Source organism: Dromiciops gliroides, chromosome 1, assembly GCF_019393635.1.
Source record: "Dromiciops gliroides isolate mDroGli1 chromosome 1, mDroGli1.pri, whole genome shotgun sequence".
Classification (NCBI taxonomy): Eukaryota; Metazoa; Chordata; class Mammalia; order Microbiotheria; family Microbiotheriidae; genus Dromiciops; species Dromiciops gliroides.
This window is the reverse complement of record NC_057861.1, coordinates 693,617,719-693,636,172: the sequence shown is the minus strand read 5'-3', so window position 1 is coordinate 693,636,172 and position 18,454 is coordinate 693,617,719.

The window sequence follows — 18,454 nt, the reverse complement described above, 5'->3', positions numbered from 1 at the left end:
AGGATGGCAAATGAAGGCCATCTTACTGAAATCAGACCTGGATACAAATTTTTCTAGAGTAAGATGCTAGTGTAGGTTTTGTGACAAAAACCAATCTAGTCAACAAGATTTTATGCCTAACAAAAGGAGTGAACAACAAATTTGTGACACTTGAAATTTCCACTTGCAGGAAAGTGCCATGCCACTATCGTGAATGCTTATTTTTCCACCATGATGAACCCTAATGAGATAAAAAAAAAATATAATGAACCCTTTGAGACATCATTAATGTGCTGAAAAGGACACGTTTAGGGGCAGCTAGGTGGCACAGTGGATAGAACACCGGCCCTGGAGTCAGGAGTACCCGAGTTCAAATCTGGGCTCAGACACTTAACACTTACTAGCTGGGTGACCCTGGGTAAGTCACTTAACCCCAATTGCCTCACTAAAAAACAAACAAACAAACAAACAAACAACAACAAAAAAAATAAAATGAAAAGGACATGTTTATAATTCTGGGTGATATTAAAAGAAGGCATATAGCATCAGAAATGACAGGGAGTTCCGGGAGAAATAGAGTCAGAATCAGAAACAAAAATGGTCACTTACTACTAAAGATTTGTGCATCTCATGATCTCATTCACGACTCTGTCTTCCATTTACCTAATGAAATAAAACTTTGTTGATGTACCCTCCCAGCAAAAATTAGCGTTTAATATACTTTACCATTATTAGTAGAGATAGACAGGATATAAGGGTGGCAAGCATATTTGCCTAAAAGAACTGAGACAAGGCAAATATTCATATGTAGTTCAGACGAAGATATAAGGTGTTTCTGAAAAATTTTAGAATTGAATGTGAGACAGGGCAGGCACTGGCATAGGACTACACAGTGTGTCTTGTCCACATCAAAGAAGGCAAGTTACTTTATGAGCAAAGCAGAATTTCAGTAACTTTAAAAAACAAAACAAAATAGATGTACCAATTTAGAGACATCTCCACTCCCAATATTTATGGACTATTTATACCAGGGACGGGGCAGGTCTGTGTTTTCTTACACAACATAACTAATATGGAAATATGTTTTACATGACTGCACATGTACAACCTACATCAAATTATTTGCCTTCTCAATGCAGAATTTGGGGAGTGAGATAAGGGGAGAATTTGTAATTCAAAACAAATGAAAGGATGTCAAAATTGGGTTTTTTGAAGGTAATTACAATATTTTAATAAACTATTCAAAAGTAAAATGAGTGACATAAACAGGCATTTCACCAACATCCAATTCAAAGCCAAATGTTCTTTTTTCAGGAATATTACAAAGAAACCTACTGCTTAGGCATAAGTTTTTACTCAGTGGCATGCAAGGTTTCCCATTTATCCCTGTGATCCTATCTTTTTCTGATTTTGTGAAAGTAACCTGATGAACTGATTCTCTCTGTCTCTTTCTGTGTTTTTGTTTCTTTTGTGTCTCTCTTGGTCTCTGTAACATGTCCTGCTATGTCTCTATCTCTGTGTCTATCTGTCACTTTATAACTGTTTCAGAAATGAAAAAAAAAATCAAACATGATAAACATCAACTATTCAAGACTGAATGTATGCTATTTTAATTTCATGTTGTCTTCAGTTTAGATCTGACAATCATATTGCACACACATTTTTTCATCAAAGTGTTTCCTTTAGGTAAACACTTTCTACTACATAGAATAGGAGTTTATTGCTATGGAACTTTTTTGATTTCTTGCAAATGGATAAAATCTTGTGCTGATGTATTTTGTGATATGTTCTTCAAATGATTGTTGGACATACCTAACAATTTATAGGCACTTAACAGATGTTGATTGATTGATGTCTGGAGGTCACTGAATATTTGAGTTGATTGAATTTATCCCAGAATGTCTCAGATTGAGGTTTATTCCTATAAGGAATTAATTGTGATTTGGAATTTTTATAACCCTATCTTTGCTTCATCATGGTCAGACTGAAAAGATGCAAGTTTTAAAAGCCTAAGAGAAGTTGGGTGTGTACTTTAAGAGATTATAGAACAAACAACAAAAAGAACATTTATTGAGTCAAAGTATCAAACTAAAGTACCTAACCCCCACCTAGGAGTTCCCCCATACCCACATGGGCCTGGCCAAATTATAATGGGGACAGCCCAGAGGGGATGTTAAAACCAATTGGGGACTCACCCTGGCTATAGCACCACCCTTCCTGTGAGAGAGGCAGGAAGGGGGAGACTACTCAGAGACAGGAAGGAAGGGAGGGAGAGGGAGGGAGGAGCTGGTGTTTGGATCTTAGGTACTCCTGAATACAGGGCTGGTGTTTTATCCACTGTGCCACTTAGCTGCCCCTTCTCATTATTTTCTTAACCCCAATATTACAGCGAGCCACCTAATTAACTCTCCCCATACTAAATTTGACCCTTACATTCCCAAAGACTCAATTTTCTCATGACTGTAGGAATCTGATAGGGTTTGCCACCAGCCAAGGAATTCACAGAGAAATCTAGTACTAAATTTCATGGGGTGGATGCACATACTCCCTTGTAATCTAAAGCATAATTTTGATATCAGTTAAAAAGTTTCCCCAAATATTTCCCTCAAGGAATATCTGATACATTTGTAAATGAAAAAGGTTTCTCATTACCTAGCTTTGAGGATTTTGTCACATAACATATCAGATCATAAGAATATTGATTTGAGGGGCAGCTAGGTGACATAGTGGTTAGAGCACCAGCCCTGGATTCAGGAGAACCTGAGTTTAAATTCGGCCTCAGACCCTTGACACTTACTAGCTGTGTGACCCTGGGCAAGTCATTTAACTCCAATTGCCCCCCCCCCCAAAAAAAAAGTATATTGATTTGTGTCTGGAAGGGATTTTTTTTGGGGGGGGTGATTTAGATCATTCTTATTTAGTAAACGAAGGAACTGAGACCAATGATTGTAAATGACGTGTCCAAAGCCAATAAATGTTAGAGCCAGACAGAATTGATGTCCTCTGGTCCCAAATCCAATTCCCCTTTTACACTATTCCATGCTACCTCTGCGGTTGTAGGCATATTTTTGAGTTATAAACTATGGTACCCCAGATCTTGACCCAGAATTCTGACATGACCTCATGTATTCCATTCAATCTTATTTCCTCCAAAATAGTTTCAATGTGGGCTGACACATATCTCCTTCTATCCCTATCTCCACTACCTCATATTAATGGGAGATCTTAGTTAGCAAGAAAACAACAATGTTTTGCTGGTATGGAGTGGTACCTTAGAATTGTTTTAATTGTCATTTCTCTAATCAATAGTGATTTAGCGCAGTTTGTAGCTTTAATTACTTTATCTAAAACTGCCTGTTGATATCCTTTGACCATATATCAATTGTAGAATGACTTATATTCTTATGAATCTGTTCACAACTCCACCAAGAGTGGATTAGTGTCCCAGTTCCTCCAACATCCAACTTTTTCCTTTTTTGTTATGTTAGCCACTCTAATAGGTGTGAGGTGGCACCTCAGAGTTGTTTAACTTGGATTTCTCAGATCAATAGTGATTTGGAGCATTTTTTCATATGACTATAGATAGCTTTTATTTCTTTGTCTGAAAACTGCCTGTTCATATCCTTTGAGGGCAGCTAGATGATACAGTGGAAAGAGCTTTGGCCCTGGAGTCAGGAGGTTCTGAGTTCAAAACTCACCTCAGACAATTACTAGCTGTGTGACCCTGGGCAAGTCATTTAACTCCTATTGTCTTAAAACATACAGGGCCATCTCCAGTCATCCTGATGTATATCTTGCCACTGGACTCACATGGCTCTGGAGGAGTGAGTGAGGTTCAGACCTTGCACAGCCCTCCCTCATTTAAATCCAATTCACTGCTAGTCATGACATCACCTCCCAATATCATGGTCCTCTTTGAGAATGAAGGACAAACAAATAATTTGTCCACTTATCAATTGAGGAATGATATATTTTTATATATGTGATTCAATTTGCTATATATTTGAGAAATGAGGCCTTTTTCAGAGATACTTGTTAAAAAATTCCCAGTTTTTTTGATTTCCTTATAATTTTGGTTGCATTGTTTTTGTTTGTGCAAAAGCTTTTTATTCCATTTCTTTTTTTTTTTTTTTTTTTTGCGGGGCAATGGGGGTAAAGTGACTTGCCCAGGGTCACACAGCTAGTGAGTGTCAAGTGTCTGAGGTCGGATTTGAACTCGGGTACTCCTGAATCCAGGGCCGGTGCTTTATCCACTGTGCCACCTAGCTGCCCCCATTATTAATTCTAATTTTTAAGAAATTATTTTCTTCAGTGATTTTTTTTACCTTCTTTTACACTTGGCCAATTCTACTTTATAAGGAGATCTCTTCTGTGTATTTTTGTGCCTCTTTTACCTTTTGACCTACTCTCTCTCTCTCTCTCTCTCTTTTGAGGTGTTACTTTCTTCAGTATTTTTTTGCCTCCTTTACCAATATTTTGACATTTTTCATGTTTTTTTAATTAATTTCATCTCCCTGCCACACATCCAATTTTTCTTCTAGCAAATTTTCTAAGTTGCCTTGACCTGGAAAATAGTTTTATCCTGTCCTTTTCTGTCCTTTCACCAGAATTTATCTTGAGGTGTTTTTAAAGTTGTTTAGATAGGAATATGGGAGAGCTCAGGTGAGTTCTTGCCTCTTCTATGCCATCTTGAATATGCCCCATAATTAAGTCTTAACATAAGGAGAGGTGTGCTAGACCAATTTGAACTGCATTATGAGAACCCAGTTTCAAATTTTCACTATGAGCATTTATACCTTGGAAATCAGCTAATACTACAGATCATGGAATGATTAATGTTTTGTTTATTTTCAAAACTTAAGAAAATGATAGAGAAAATGTTAATATTGAAGATTAAACTTAAATGTGTATCATGGCGACTTTTATTTCTTGTGCATTGACTGTTAAAGATTTACCAGAATGCCATTTGACTGAGATATCATAAAATAGAATGGGTTGTCTTGGGAGATCAGATCTTTAAGTATAGGTTTACTGACCACTTGAGAATGTTCTGGAGAGAATTTATTTTTATAAATGTGTGGGTAAGAGATAATTTCTAAGTTAACTTCCAATTCTGGTATTCTGTGCTTCTATGAACTAAAAACATCTAGATATATTGTCTTGCCTCACCCATTAAATTGTAATTATCTAAGTCACTGCACTAATTATACTTTGACTTTTCTTATTGTCTTTTAAGAAAAATTTGGTATTTTGCTAACCTATAGAAAACTCAAGGTGCCATTTAGAGCTCTAAGTTGCTTAAAACGTTATGTTATGATGGATGAAATCTGAAATAATTAAGGAAACAAATGTTCAAGCTTCTGAGCATATCATTTTATTAAACAATGCATGCCAATTGCATACAAAATTGGGAGCAAGCTTCCTTAGCTTGGCACTGGACCCTGAATACAGGGAGAAACAGATTTATTTATGCATTAAAAGAAAACAATTAACAGGATATAAACAAGGATTAGGTAATAAGATTATTAGGTAACAGGATTAGATGACTAGGATGTAAACCAGATTAGGTAATCTGATTTCTAATTGGAGGAAAGACTAAAGGCTTTCTGAGTTGGGAGGGGGGAACAAATAGGTGCAATTCCCTGAAATTAGAAAAAGAGGTGTCCCACTCCCCACCTCCCAAGTGTCTGAATTGTATCAAAGGAATAAGAAAATAGTAATGGATTGACCAGTACTTCGTCAATTTTCAAATAAAACATATGGTTGCTTGAAATATAGAATTGTGAGAAAACTCCTTATATCAATCTTTTTATCTGACTGGGTTTCTGGTCAACATAACTTATGTCCTTAGTTGAGAGTCTCTGGGGGAAGCTAGGTGGCACAGTGGATAAAGCACTGGCCCTGGATTCAGGAGGACCTGAGTTCAAATATGGCCTCAGACACTTGACGTGTACTAGCTGTGTGACCCTGGGCAAGTCACTTAACCCTCATTGCCCCAGGGGGAAAAAAGAGTCTCTAAGCAATGGACTGAAGTGATCCAGGGCAATGTTCAAATAATACAATATAATTTTCTCATAATTATCAGAATTGAATAAAGTTTTCTCACAAGACAGAAATTGGACTGAACTCAAAATTGAATAGAAGGGGAATTATATCACATGATATAGTCAGTGTGGTTCACTCACTTCCATAATTCCTTTACTGCTTTGTTGTGCTTTTCTACTTTTCTCTATTAAGAGTCAAGAATCAAAAATTTTAGAACAAGGGAAACCTCAGATGACATACAGTCCAATGTGTATTGGATTTCACTCTACAATTTGCCCAACAAAGGGTTATTCAGTTTTTACTTGAATATCTCCAGGGATGAGGAACCTACAACCTCACAGACAACTCTAAATGTTAGAAAGGTTTTCCCCACTATATCATAAGCTGAATTATTCTTCTCCATAACACATCCTACTGTTTGCTACCAAGCAGAACAATTTTGACCCTGCTTCTGTGTGACAGACTTTCCAATAACTAAAAGTAACTTTCATATGTTCCCATTAAGTCTTTTTTCATACAGGCTAAATATCCCTATTTTTTTTCCAAGTGAGCTTTATAAAGGAAAGGTATCATGTAAACATCCTGACCACTCTTCTCTTGACTCATTCTATTTTATAAATGTCTTTCCTAAAATGGAGTGTACAGGATTGATCTGGATGTTGCCTGATTGGGTCAGAGCACAGTAGGACTGTGCTATCTCTTGTTCTGAATATTATGCATCTCTTGATCCTATATCAAATTGTGTTAGCTGTTTTGTAGGTCATATTATGCCTTTGCTTCATCTTCTTAACATCCACAAAATCTCCAACAGGTATACCTTTCTCAGCTGTCTAGCTGTGGTATAGCTTTCAATAACAGAATGTCTTTTGATAGGACATTAGCTACTTTCCATTCTGCAGAGTTGCCTGATTCCTCTCATGATAAATCCCTTAAAGCACAAATAAATAAAATAAGCAGTTAGCATGGAGAAATAAGCTCCTGTGACTTTTTTTTTTTTTTTTTTTGGTGAGGCAATTGGGGTTAAGTGACTTGACCAGGGTTACACAGCTAGTAATTGTGAAGTGTCTGAGGTTGGATTTGAACTCAGGTCCTCCTGAATCCAGGGCCGGTGCTCTATCCAATGTGCCACCTAGCTGCCCCATGACTTTTTATTTTAATAATTAAGATCTGGAACCCTGGCAACCACCTTATATTCATTCACTGTAACTATTACAATGCCCTCTCCCTCTATCTCTCCACTTAAAACTAGCAAAAGAGCCATGATGCTTAGCATATTAAAGATAATCTATTAAATCTTTAACCCTAACCCTAAATTTGCTTACTAAAGAGGACTTCCATTTCTTCCATTCTAAATCTTAAAAATGCTTTTGAACTGACAACCACTAATTAAAAATTAATTTCTTTGCTAGTTTGGCTTGATTTGGTATACATTTCATTACTGAGCCTCATCAAAATTTTGACACAAATGATATTCCTTTCCCACTATCTTAGCCTCTAAGCATCTTCATTGTGCCATCTAGTTGGCAAATTCTATTATTTCAACAACAGTCTTCTATCCCTTTTTGTTGTTGTTCAGTCATTTCAATCATGTCTGAGTCTTCGTGACATCATTTTGGGATTTTCTTGGCAGAAATACTGGAGTGATTTGCCATTTTCTTCTCATTTTATAGATGAAGTACTAAGCTAAACATGATTTTAAGTGACTTTCCCAGGGTTGTACAACTAGCAAGTGAATGAGGCTGGATTTGAACTCATGAAGATGAATCTTCCTGATTCCAAGCCCATTGCACTATTCAATTCATTACCTTTCTGCCCCCATGCTATACTCTTTATTTTTATCTTTCTTGACCCCACTCTTGTCAATTAAAACTTTACAACTCTTACATTCAGTATTCCTATTCATTTCCATCAATACTTAACTAGTTTTTAAAGCTATTTTAAAACTATTAATGGTATATTCTTTTCTATCTCTCCAGGACAATATGTACATATTTTCTGGAAGATGATGTCTTAAATCTATAGAAATAATCAATATGATTAAACATCTCAGGCTTAGGGACAGGCTGATGGGGAAAAGATTTGAAAGTCTGAGGATATGTCAGCTCCATTCAAATCACATCATGGAAGCTGTTGCTCACTCTACTTATGCCATTTCTAGTATCTAACCCATGTGGTTTCTTCATTTACTTTTCATTTGAGTTTCATTCTATGCTTTTAAGCATGTTAATCTACTTTCTATGCTATATAGTCTTGCTCCTTTACACTATAAAAAGAACAAAAGCTAACTTTTATTTAGGCTGCCTTTTGGGGGATCATCATTTTAACTGCTGATGGTGAGTGGAAATAAACAGTCTATGCCACGTCTGTTTTGTATTCTCTCTACAAAACATTTCTCTTAATCATGTCATTATTTCTCAGGTGTTATTCACCAATCTATATATCCAGTCCTCATATCTCCTGAGCTCTGGTCCCCTATCTTAAACTGTCCACAAGACTTTTTGAACTTGTGTAGATGCTCACAGGCATCTTAAGTTCAGAATGCTCAAAAAAGGAATTACTTAAACTTCCTCTTCCCAATCATCATTATTCCCAACTTTCCTGTTATCAAAAGGAAAAGAAGGGAGGAGCTCCCTATTTCACCTATAAGATTAAAGTTCTTGCATTATGTGATTCATGTTCTTCAGTGTGACATTACCACCTAGGTAATGATTTCTTGTGATAGGGAACCTAAAGTGGGCCTATGAGGTGTTAGAATTAATAAAATCAGTGACAGTGATTCATATCAATATTGAAGACCGCTTTTAGGATCATCAATTTAGAACAAATCTAGATGAAATATTATGTATTAGTGTTATTCTTATAAATATGCAGATTCAATGCCAATTGCATTTTGGGATAATTATTAATTTGAAGCAAAATATGAATCTTCTCTTTGGACCATACAAGGTACTAAAAAAATGCTTAAACATTTTTTTAAAGTTCTGAACTTGTTTAAGCCTGGCATCATATGATATATACAATGATACTTGAGTCTGACCTAGTCAGAAATGATACTCGACCTAGTCAGAAATGAGAGCAGCTTGCTCCCACTGAGTGTAACAATCAACTAGCAAAAGTCACCACTTGGTTGACATATTGAATGATATATGTCAGAGTTGCCTATATGAGAAACCATCAAATCACCAAGTCTATTATTTTGGAGTTATTGTGGAGTTTCCATACAAAATGGTTTAAGTAGATAGTTTTTCTCCCTTGAATGGGTAGTTATAATTCATGTTACCAAATTTTAAAAATTTTCTAAAGTGTTTTCCTTCCATCAAACCTGTAATGTTGGCATTATAACTATAATTGTATGTTTTATAAATGAGAAAACTGAACTGTTTCTTAAATATACAATTAAATGTCACAATGGGTATTCAAACCTATGTGTCTCCTGAGTTCCATTTTTTTCCCACTACACTTACCTGTCTTTCTTCTTTAAGTATTTAAAATAATTAATCATTGAATGTCATTGAAACTCATCTTCATTACTATAAGGCTAGCTAGCTATCGATGACACTAGGAGTTGGCAATCTGTATCTCCATCTCTGTCATCTCTGTCATCTCTGTCATCTCTATCATCTCTATCATCTCTATCTCTATCTATCTATCTATCTATCTATCTATCTATCTATCTATCTATCTATCTGTCTGTCTGTCTGTCTGTCTGTCTGTCTGTCTGTCTATCTATATTCATGAGAACATAATTCACATTACAATGTGAGATCCTTGAAGGCAGATATTATCTTTTGTCTTACTTTATATCCCCAACAGTTGTCATAGTGCCTGGCATATACTAAATACCTATTAAATATTTATTTCTTGACTGAACATGAATACATCAAGGTTGGGTGAAACACAAGAAAATTCAGGATATGTATTAAAAATAAGGTTGAATGTTTAAGAGAAGGAAACAGATTTTTAAAACACCCTCAGAATCTAGTTACCCCCTTTCTAACTTTAGTTCATATAAAAACTTCATAACTTTTGTACAGAAATGCATGCACCCTCCTAAAAGATCAGTTGAACAAATCATAATTATGTCCATATTTCTAGAGATACCAAGGTCAGAGAGATAGATCTATGTTTTTTTTTTAAAGACTGAAAATACCAATCTTCTTCAAAATGTTTTCTTTATACCTTTTGTTTTATCATTGTAGTCACTTATAGATATATCTTTCTTTGCCAAGAACAACTGGGAAATGATTTGTCCTTTGTAAGAGAGAAAAAGTTAAGCAAAATGAATAGAGCACATCTGACAATACATGCATCATTTGCCATCTGTAGCCTCCCACTTCTCTCTTGCAGGGATGAAGATACTTCATTGTCTATTCTTTGTTTACAAGGAATGGTTATTATTATAACTACTCAGATTCTGTTCTATAAAGATCAAATAGAACAGTACTTCAGGCAAGCCCAACTATTCTGTTCTATTGACTTTTTAGGCTAAAGAGTGCTCTGCAAATAGATTAAAACTTGACTATCAGATCCAAGGGATTTAAGAGGAACATGAGCATGGGAAAGGCCAAGTTGCATACTGACAATCCTCTTCAAGGTCTTGCATTGTAAGAAGGTGATGTAAGATACAGGAAGTGGATATTTAACATCTCAATGTTGTTATATCCAAGTTCCTATAACCTTCTTATATACATTTATTAAAAAGAATAAGCTTTGTCCTTTCTATTACTTTTGGGGGGGGTGAGACAATTGGGGTTAAGTGACTGGCCCAGGGTCACACAGCTAGTAAGTGTTAAGTGTCTGAGGCCGGATTTGAACTCAGGTCCTCCTGAATTCAGGGCTGGTGCTTTATTCACTGTGCTACCTAGCTGCCCCTCTATTACTTATTTTACCAAAGCACATCCATTTTTTTGTTCTTAAGTTGTTTCTAATGGCCCATTTGTGTTTTATCTTGGCAACAATACTTTAGTGGTTAGGGGTACATATATATGTGTGTGTGTGTTTGCATATGTATATGTATATGCATATGTAGATATGAGTATATGTGTTTATATTTATTTGTGTGTATATATATGTATATACACACACACATACATATATATATGTATACACACACACACATATATATGCATATATATATGCATATATATATATATACCCCTAATCAGATTGTTAGCTAATTATTTAATTTGCTAATTAGGTATATGCACATATGTGTGTATATATATATTTATATATATATATATATATATACACCCATATAAGTATGTATGTATATGTGTGTGTGTATATCTATATATCTATACCTATCTATCTATCTGTGTATGTCCAGAGAAAGTATGTGAGAGAGGAAACATGTATAACTTGGACAACTTTTATATTTCAATGGATGTGTGTATAATAAACTGTCTCTCCATATGTGAAAGTCCATTTTGCTACTTAAGATGTCATCTGCTGGGCAATTTTTTTTTTCCTGCTGAGCTGTTACTTTATTTACAGCTTCTGCTGTGCTCTATTTTTTGACTCTACATTTACCTTCAGGTAATCAGAAGCTTTTTCCCTGGAGGGGAATGATCCCACCTTTTTTAGGCCATAACTTTAGGACTATTTTGTCTCTTTTGTTAGTCAGACCTATTCTATCATTTGAACTGCTCTACTTCTTCCGTGCTACATCTCTCTGATTTTGTAATCTAGTAAAATAAATTCCTTTTAACTAACATACTCATGCAATAGGTATATGTAATTCACACCTAGCAAGACTGGAATGGCACAGTAGAACCACTAAATATGCATTCCTGCTGGCAGCAAAATCGCTCTTCTTCCTACATATCAGTCCTCACTTTATGAGCCAAGAAAGGAGATTATTACCTGGAGGTCAAAAGAAAAATGGCATTTGAGTTTCTGGTGAGGGCAGAGACTTGAAAATATTAACTGTGGGGTTTTTGTCTTTAGCTATTTTTTGGGGTCTTTTGAAAATGGTGTTATAGATGCTTAACCCAAGTTTTAGTCGGATGTATAAAATGAATTGGGAAAAATACATTTTTTTGTCATTTTATTATTCTTATAATTTTATATTTTTATAGCTGAAAAAACCTTCAGAGGTCAAGTCAACCTCTTTATTGTTCATATGAGGAAACTGAAGTCCTAGAAATTCAAATGAATTCTGCAAGGCCATGCAATTAATTAGTGAGGCTATTAGGACTAGAATATGGATCACAAAATAGTTTCTCTCCCAGAATATCCCAAGTAAAATTGTATTAGAAGTATTTTTACCTAGTTATAAAATAAAATATTTTTCTATTAACATTCTTTGCCTGTTAGAACATTATGCCGAGTTTATCCTGCACTGTTGTTCAGGAAAAAAATGCTAATTTAGTATTATCCACCTGCTCCTATTAAAAGTAGCCTCTACAGAAAAGACTAAATAAAAAACAAGATCAAGTTATTTGCTGATTATGAAAACACATGCATTTTGAGCTTAAATCCTTTATAGTTAACTTTCCCTAGACACTGTTATTTTATATTTTCATATAAAAGTATAAAACACATACATACAAAACCACACAAAGAACCCTAATTTCTTGATATTTTCACTGGTTTTCCTTTATATTTTCCCTTAAAACAACCAGCTTGTTCTCTCTCTATGCAAATTAACATTATTTTAGGTTGGCACTAATATAATTTTTCTGCCCTGGAATAGTAGAAGTGGTAGAATAAGGAAAAAAACCCCAGCATAATAGAACAGCAGGATCTAATCTTTTAAAATCTAATACTTGTTAATAATATAATCTGATATATGCATGTATATATGCATTTTATAATATATGCATGTACATTTAAAATTATGTATTTTTATTTCTATACTTTTAATTGCATCATTTATAAAGCATCCAAAAGATAGCAATTAAAAATGATCTTCAAAGACAAAAAAGTATTTTGAAAATCTTTTATTTTTTTTAATGGACTAAAATATTTTTCTCTCTCTAAAATATTACTAATGATATTTTTGTGAGAGTGATGTAAAGGAATCTGTTTCATTATTTTTGAAAATCTTGATTTCACATTTTATGAAATAGTTTTTAGGTCTAGTTCCAAGTTTGATATCTGTAAATATAAAGACATGACTTTAATAATTGCTATAGTTAAAAAACACTCACAAGGATTCATAGATCAAAACAGAGGAAGTACATTATTGATAGTGAAATTCATTATTTTATTCTTTTACCAAACATGATTTTTTTGTTGTCGAAATTTGATCAGTAAATTTTGAAATTAATATATACATACATGTATTCATACATGTGAATCTACTGAGTAAAGAGGTGATATGATTGTGTTGGTGATAAACTTACTTCATGCTATTTCAAGAAACATGACATGCAGTCCATTTGCCCATTCTTTTATTAGTTGATAGTACTCCTTGGTATCAGGTCCTTTGGAATATTTACAAGCACCTATCCCCACATTGTGAAGACCACTGCACTTTACAGTAACATTACATTACACTAACATTACATTAACATGCTAGAGTCTCAGGCTATAAAGTCTCAACACTGCTGTATGGTTAACTGTGAATACTGGCAAATCATTTCCACTCTTTGTGCATCAGTTTCTTCATCTGTAACAAGAATGCTGGGATTGATTGCCGCTGAAGTCTCTTTTCGCTTTAATTCTCTAGGATTGTTTAAACCTTGAAGAAGGCAACTAACATTTCCCCAGTGATAATACACATTAGAGTCATCATTCATTCCTTTCATAGATAGGACAGAGAAGAAGTAAATAAAACAAACTGGGGCCAACCTTATGAATAAGAGGAGGAACCGTTCATTTATATCCACCTTTGATCTCAGACAGAGGAAGAAGACAGAAGTCTGTTACTGAAAGTTGGAAGAAGAGAAATTACACAGAAACTAACAGCAAGATTAGCTTCTTTGCTAGGACCATGTTCTTACAGAGAGGGATGGGGAGGGGGAATTGCATGCACTCCCATATGTTATAATCCCCATTTTAGCAATAGTCAGGCAGTCAGATGAACAATTTATCAGAGATATTATACTTCCCTCATCTTTTCTTTTATTGAAGGAACATAATAGGAGAAGGAATTATATGAAAGAGGACAGAATTATTTTAGAACTACTCACAATTACTATGCTATGAGAGCAAAGCATATGAATCATCTTTATAAAGGTGAATTTGAACTCTGCTCCTCAACTTCTGGGTGAATCACTCAATGTGCTTTTTGAACAATCCTTGAACACCCACTATGTAGGGAGGGTTGTCTTGAGCAACAAACCCACTGAAATCAGAAAAGTCAGTCACCATGCATAGAGAAGTTCTCTTTTTCCTGCCATAATTCATTTTGTTATAGTTGCCCTTAGAATAAGTAATCTCTCTTTCCCCTACATGACAATTTAGTTTACTCTTATAACTCCATTCTCCTAAGAGTGAAAATAAAACAGTAAACTTTTTACTCATCATTAATGCTTTTGTCAGAAGAATGAGCTAAAAATATAAACTGCAAATGTATAGTTTAACATCAAGACCATTGAATTTAGAATCACAAAATTTTAAGTGAAATTCCATTTTTGCTACTTCATGACTTTGGTCAAGTCCCTTAAACTCTTTGGATATCAATTTCTGTAGCTATAAAATGATGATTAGAATAAATTATATCTATGATTCTTTTCATCTCTAAATCCTCTGTTTCAGTCTACCCTTCTTTCCTGTGTTATTGAGCAGAATGGGTTAATTTAAATCGTTTGAGGATAATGCCAGAAAATGTTGAGGCTATTTAAAAATTCATAGCTTTTAATGATCTCTGTTCTGACAGGGAACATAGATATCATTGAGTCCTAGCTTTACTTGAAACATAGATCCTAGCTATAGGAAACCTGGTAATTGAATATTCAACATCTGTTTGCATCTTTTCCAGTATGAAATAATTAACTACTTTTATGGCTGCTAGTTGATTTTTGACAATTTTAATTGTTACAAAGTTCTTCTTTGTGCTGACCTCAAATCTTCACCCTTGTACCACCTATTATTTGACGCTCAACCTGCTGTCTGATGAACTAACCCTAAACTTTTTTTTCCTCACATGATAGTGATTCAGCTCTCTGAAGATCTGTAGGTCAATTCAATTGAACAAATTTCTATTAGGCATTTCCAAAACACAAGACAGATGTGAGACTCATTGTGAGAGTGAGTATCACAATAGGGAAGACCTGGGTTCAAGTCCAATCTATAACACAAATTAACCTGAATGTGTTCCCAGGCAAATCACTTAACCTCAGTGATCTAGGCAATTCTCCACTATGGGAAATCACAGAGCAATTGCCAATATGTATCAAAAGGATATTTCCTTATCTGAAATTTCCATATGAATTAAATTGCAGATGTAAAGAAAAAAAATGAAAGTCACTGCATTAAGTGCTAAGGATATGGGGACAATAATAATAAAAATTTTTAAAACCCTCTTTTTCTATCAAGGGACTAACTTTCAAAATAATTTACATAATTAACAAGTACACAGATAAATGCAAAGAATAAGAGATGGGAGTTTGTGGTCCTCATTTCAAATCCCAACTTAGTAACTCTAGCTATGATGGTGGGTAAGTTGATTAAATTTCTGGCACTGTTTCCTCTGATGCAAAACAAAGGGGGCAAAACTGATGACCTTCAAGCTCTGCAATTGCGTGAACTTGGGTATTCTGTGGGTGATTCCTCAGAAGTTTGATCTCAATTCCAAATTTTTTCATGGATATCAATGAGGCTTTTTTTTTTAAGTCAGCTTTATCACCATTGATTTTGAAATAGTTATTTATTAACAAAAGCATAATTAATTAAAACAGCTGCAATTATACCCTACTAATGTTAGAATAAACTTTTTAAAAATACTTAGCTTTCTCACTAATTCTTAATGTTTCTATTATTCATTATTCTAGTTCTGATCATCTTATTCCCAGACTAAATAGAATGCTCTTAAATAACTCAATTTAAATAATATCTTGGAATTTGTTTTTTTCCCTGTGATTCATACTATGGCATTTGTCATCAGGTAATATGACCAGCAAAATCTTTTAGACCTAAATTCTATGAGAACAGTGGAAATGTCTTATTTTTTGGTATGTCTCCTTGTAGTGCCACATCTTTGATTTCATAACACAACATTCTTTCATTTGTGGCTTCTTTTTTTTTTTTCCTACCATCTTTCCTCTTTGGCCTCAGTTTGGTTCAGTCAGCTAATAAACCAATGAAGAAGTATATAGAATTTTTATATCTACTATTATTCTTTTTAGAAAAGAAAAGTTTCTTGCTTTTTCTAAGGGTTCATCATTCCATGGTATATGGAAATATAGAAAAGAAAAAAAGCAATAAATAAGAAATTCCATGTTACCAGGAGCTTTCTCAGTTATACTTGGAAGTATAGAAACTTTGTTATTTCTCCCTCTATCCTGTTACAATCCTTCATCTAGAATAGATGGACTAGCTGTGGGCCACAGCCGAGCAACTAAGGGCCCTGGATCCTGGCTCAAAAATCTGGTGGTACAGTAGAACAGTGGTAAAACCTACCTGCACCAGCCAAGAGGGCAGGTTGCCAGCTGGAGGGCCATGCAAAGGACAGGTACAACAAAGCCTACTGATCCCAGCACGCTCATACAGGAAGTCAAGGGTGGGGGAAATCTACAAGCCATAGAGGCCTCAGTGTAAAAAGCCAGTGACACAACCCTACCCCAGCACAAGAAGCTAAAAACAGGGACCGTGGTGCCCCCAGAGCAGACCTCAATTTAATAAATAAATAAATAAATAAATAAATAAATAAATAAATAAATAAATAAATAAATAAATAAATAAATAAACAAACAAACAAACAAACAAATAAATAAATACACAAACAAACAAACAAATAAATAAATAAGCTTCAGTATGAGTAAGAAACAAAATAGAGCTCTCACCATTGAGAGCTTTTGTATCAAAAGGGAAGAGGCAAACTCAAACTCAGATGAGGACAATACTCCCAAATTGCCTACATGTGAAGCCTCAAGAGGGAAGTTGAATTGGTATCAAGAAGAAAAAGCCTTCTTGGAAGAGCTTAAAGAGGATTTTAAAAATCAGTTGAGAGAGGTAGAAGAAAAAATGGGAAGAGAGCTCAAAAAGGATTTCCAAAGTCAATTGAGAGAGGTAGGAGAAAAAAAATGGGGAGAGAAATGAAAGCAAAACAAGGAAATTATGAAAAAAGAATCAGCAGCTTGGAAAAGGAACCACAAAGTTTGACTGAAGAAAACAATTCCTTAAAAAATCCATCTGGCCAAAAAAAAAAAGGTGCATAATCTTATTGAAGAAAACAATGTCTTAAAAATTAAAATTGGACAGTTGGAAGATAAGGAATCCATGAGACACCAGGAATCAGTCAAGCAGAATCAAAAGAATGAATATGTATATATATGTATATATATGTGTGTGTGTGTGTGTGTGTGTGTGTGTGTGTGTGTGTATATACCCTATATCGGATTGCCTGCTGTCTGTGGGAGTGGGGGAGGGAGGGGAGGGAGGTAGAAAAATTTGAAATTGGAAATCTTATGTAGAATAGATGGACCTTCTGGTGTCATTGTCACCCAAAATTTGTACTAGTTTGTTTTTTTGTTTTTATTTTTTCTTTTTCTTTATTCAGGAGGTTTATGTTTTTTTTACACAAGGAAGCAAAACTGGAATTGCCATTTCTTTGGTGCTTCCTCCACTTCACAGTTACTAAGAACATTCTAGATTTTGTGGTGGGAAAATATAGGTGATAAGTTTCAGTTTCAGGAAGATTTCATTCACTTCTTCTACCTTATTCCCTAATATGTACTCTTTATTCTTTGATTCAGTCCTGCTGACCTCCTGGCTGTTCCACAAACAAGACACTATCTCTTGGCTCCAGGCATTTTCTCTGGTTGTACCCCATTCCTGGAATCTCTCCCTCCTAGTTAGTACTCTTTTGATCTCCCTGATTTCTTTGAAGGCCCAACTAAAATTACATTTTCTAAAGGAAACATTCCCTAACCACCCTTAATTCCCATGCTTTCCCTCTTTTAATTATTTTCTATTTGTCCTGTATTTAACATACTTTGTATATATTGATTTGCATGTTGTCTCCCTTGTTATATTGTAAGATCCTTTAGGGTTATGACTATCATTTACCTCTTTTTCTATTCTCAGCTCTTAGTATAGTGTACATAGTTGGCACTTAAATGTTTATTGATTGGTATTGATTGATTCACAACATATTCAATCAAAATATGTTCCAACTCTCTGTCACTTTCTATCCCACTCTTACATCGACCTCCATTGAACCTATTATGATGTTTTGTGCACAATAGGTGTTTAATAAAATCTGGTTGAATTAAGGAAGGAAAAACCCTGGTAGCTCTTAGTTTAGGGTACCTGTTGCCTT